Here is a 3,448-nt window from a genome sequence, read left to right as displayed (position 1 = left end):
GAGTGACATTACACAGAAACAAAATGAGCATAGTTAGATCCAAAAGGAAAGGATTCACAAAATGTGTATGAGCACAGCTATATACTGTGACTCTGAAGGACTTTTGGCGGCTCCTCAAACAGCCCATGCTAAAGTCTCCCGCAAGACATCAACAAACGTTCCTGTATGTCTTGGATGCCCTGAGAGGTCCATAGAAGAGCAAGGTGCCTGTGCACCAGGAGCTGCTGTGATTATCAGCCTGGAGAAGGGCAAGCAAAAGGTTATGGTATCTGAACCAGGAGCAAACGCCTGCCACATAAAGCTACCCAAAGGCACATTTTAAAAGTGAAATACAGGAGCCGACTTGTTTAGCTTAATGGACTGATTTGCACTTCCAATTCTGATCTGCTCTTTGATATGGTCTAGATATGCCACTGAAAGCTGTGTCATTTTTAACAGACAAAAAGAAACGTAACAACTCTGTTTTCAGGGTAGAATGAGGCATGAAGCAGAAAAGGAAAAGGAACAACATAGAGGGGATGCCAGGATTTGCCAAACTGTTTTATGACAGTTTGCTTGGAGACTTCTCAGCGTGTCTAGAAACCAAACCTGGTAAGTTAAGATTTCCAAATGGGGTTTCTCAGAGATATAGGCCACCATAGAGAAACTGTTCCTGGATTTCAGTTATTTTCTTGCTTTCCCTTCTCCTTAAGCTCCTGTCTCTTTATTTTGTATATATTATACTTCCACTGCAAACACATACAAAAAGGATGAGGGCACCACCTCAAGTAATGGCTTCAGTTTAATTTTCGCCATAGTTACACATACATTGCCTTTCTTGCCCAAGTCCTTTCATGGGCTTAGCCAGTTGTACCTGTAAGGGTGTTCAAGTTAAGGCTGAGTTTTCATCCAGCTGAAGCACACCTAAGCCACTGTAGGTGGTTTTGATGGTTGGGGATCTGAGATGTAACCTGTGTGATGACAAGCACGTTATCTACCTCTTTCTAAGCCTCAGCTCTTTAAAATGCTGGTATCAGGAGATCTTCACAGCAAGACTGTTGAAGCACATACCTTAAAGATAGGATGATGCTTAAATACTTCAATAAGACTTTAATATGTACTTTTTTTTAGAGCTGTGCAGTCTGTAATACATCAGCCAGACTTTCCTAAACTTTCATGTAATATTAAGTATATAGCTTTGCATAATTTTTTCCAGTTACTGTCCGTTGCATTATGGAAAGGCTACAACTTCCACCTGATTTCAAAAGGTTTTTAGAATAGTAGCGGTACTATTTCACACTGCTGAATGTTTCTAGAAAGAACAAGAGTTCTGGGATACCTAGAGAGGCAGCTGTAATTCCGTACACATGCATTCAGTACCCACGCTGCCTCTTTCTGTCACTATGGAGAATGACATGAAAAGATAATTCTCAGTACAGAGACTAATGCGGCACTTAAAAAAAATAAAACAGGCCCAAAGCCTTTCCCCTTTTGACAACATTCCGGCAGCAGTCACCAGGGCAAGATGTGGGGAGAGGGCTGCTCCTCTGCAGGACGATGCTGCGCTGCCATGGCAGAGCTGGACCACAAAGGGGAGCCCCGGTGGGCTGCCTCCCCCTGCGCCGCCGCCCGCCCACAGAGCTTGGGCGCATCCCTGGCCCCTCACCCTGCTTTCACTTGACATCAACAAAACATCATCAGCTTACACCAACTGCAGTTGTTGCAGTCCTACAATTTCTTGAGCTCTGCAAAAAAGCTGGAATTGTTGTCTGGTACCTCCTATGTTGTAGGCTTTACGTCCTGTTGACATCCGTGACATTTTTAAAGCAATCTGTTAATGTTTTATTTAAATTCCATGGCAGGGCAAGGATGGGGACTGACAGCAGTTCAGCCTCTTGCATGATTGGGAAGATGTATCAGCACAGGCTCGGGTGGGGTAACGCGGCCTCCCAGGTACAGAACAGGCAATCCATTTCTGCTAACGGTTCAGAGCAGGGTGGTTTTGCAAGAGCAGGTCCCTAGAAACAGGACTCAGGGCAAAACTTGTGGCAGTGAGTTACGTTTGTGCCTCCAGTGTCGCCGGCTCAAGCAGTGCTGGTTTTCAGCTGCCCTGTGGCTCTATCACGTTGCTTCGTCAGAATGAAAAAGGCTGTAACACAGACATGGTCACTAGGAAATAATCAGCTGAGGATGATTTCCCTGTGTGAAGTAGGGCCAGGATATACATTTCTCACCCCTAAGTGCACTATAGGGCACTGTCAGAGAAATCTGATCACAGCCACCACAGGAGTGCTGTGGTGCCACGAGAATCTGAGGATAAATGACAACGGCTTGAGCATGGCTGAAGACAATATTTGGGTAGAGCAGGCAGCAGCTGTGCTGAGGATATGAAGATGGACAGAAGTAGCCTTCTGCGCTAATGGGACACATACTCAGCATCCTACAGCCAGAACAAGAATATTCAGAGGCTGGCTTCTATCTGGGTATAACTAATCCTGATTAAGTAATTCCTGTATTGATAGACTGGAGGCTGACAGTCCTTGAGTGGTGTGAGCTTTGTGCCTGTGCTGTTCAGCTCGGAAAGAGACAGCAGGACTGGGCAGTGCCCGTGGGGGACAAAAGAGGACAGCAGTACTTTGCTACCAGTATTGTCATAACTTGGTGTTCAAAAGTCAGAAATCAAGCTCCCAAATGAATAAACCTAAAAAACCCCATGAGATCTAAAATAGCAGCGTTGGATTCCTTTTCTGTCAGGCCTTTTAGTTTCTCTGTTTATACTTTAGTTGCATTTCAAACTTTCCTCTGCAATAATGGTGCATCGAAAGGATATTTGTTCTGGTAGGTTTGTTCTTTTATTTGTTGCTTTTGGGTTTTAAAAGGAGAGAGTGCTACAGAATCAAAAGATTCAAGGGAAGGTTCAATCAAAATCATGGAACAGTTCAAAGTGAGAAATACAATTAACAGATTTTAATAATTACCTTCATTGGGAAAGTCAACAAGGAGGGCAATTACAGTGCAGCTGTGGTCACCCTGCAGTTTCAGATGTGACTGATGGGCCTCTTCTGGTCAAACCTCCTCAGCACACTGCCCTTCACCTCCTCATTTAAGTCCTTCCAAAAGTTGTCACAGGAGTGCAGAGAGCCAACACTAAATGAGCTGATGTGGAACCATGGAAGAAATCAACAATGGGTGTGCAAGGACACTACCAATCTTTCTGCAACAGCCATGCTAGCAGACAACACTCAAAGATTTAAGAAAGCCATATACCTGGTTTTCCCCTTTCTCCCTTCATATACCAGCAGCTTACTTCTTTTCAATTTCTTTCCCTTGCTTTTCCCCCTACTCTTCTTTTTTTACCATTTCACTGCCATAATTAGATTCACTTGAGAGTGATTTTACTTTACACAACGGTATTAAGGACAGCAACTTCTTTTCATTGCCTCCTTTTTCCCCTCCTCCGCCTCAGAAT

The sequence above is a fragment of the Charadrius vociferus genome, unplaced genomic scaffold (genome assembly GCF_000708025.1).
Source record: "Charadrius vociferus isolate BGI_N301 unplaced genomic scaffold, ASM70802v2 scaffold15, whole genome shotgun sequence".
Taxonomy (NCBI): Eukaryota; Metazoa; Chordata; class Aves; order Charadriiformes; family Charadriidae; genus Charadrius; species Charadrius vociferus.
This window is presented reverse-complemented; position numbering follows the sequence as displayed.